Source organism: Lupinus angustifolius, unplaced genomic scaffold, assembly GCF_001865875.1.
Source record: "Lupinus angustifolius cultivar Tanjil unplaced genomic scaffold, LupAngTanjil_v1.0 Scaffold_489, whole genome shotgun sequence".
Classification (NCBI taxonomy): domain Eukaryota; kingdom Viridiplantae; phylum Streptophyta; class Magnoliopsida; order Fabales; family Fabaceae; genus Lupinus; species Lupinus angustifolius.
The window spans coordinates 105,793-106,345 of NW_017727861.1; positions in this window are offsets into that span (position 1 = coordinate 105,793).

Consider the following 553-nt stretch of genomic DNA (forward strand, 5'->3'; position numbering starts at 1 on the left):
CGTCCGGTTAAGCAGAAGCTACGAAGGATAAAGCCAGATATTTCCTTGAGGGTAAAAAAGGAGGTGGAGAAATGGCTAGATGCTAGATTCGTGACGGTTTCTACATATCCAGGTTGGGTGGCCAATGTTGTGGCAGTACCAAAGAAAGGAGGCAAACTCAGGATCTGTGTTGACTACCGAGATTTGAACAAAGCTAGCCCAAAGGATGATTTCCCGGTACCTCATATAGACGTATTGGTTGACAGCACTGCAGACCACGCTCTTTTCTCCTTCATGGATGGGTACTCAGGTTACCATCAGATCAAAATGGCTTCAGAAGATGTGGATAAAACTACTTTCATCACCCCATGGGGAACCTTTTGCTATCTAGTCATGCCTTTTGGTCTTAAGAATGCTATGGCCACATACCAAAGGGCCATGGTAGCTCTTTTCCACGACATGATGCATAAGGAGGTGGAGATCTATGTAGACGACATCATATGCAAGTCCAAATCAGAGGGGGAACACATGGAGAATTTAAAGAATTTGTTTGAACGACTCAGAAAGTATAGCC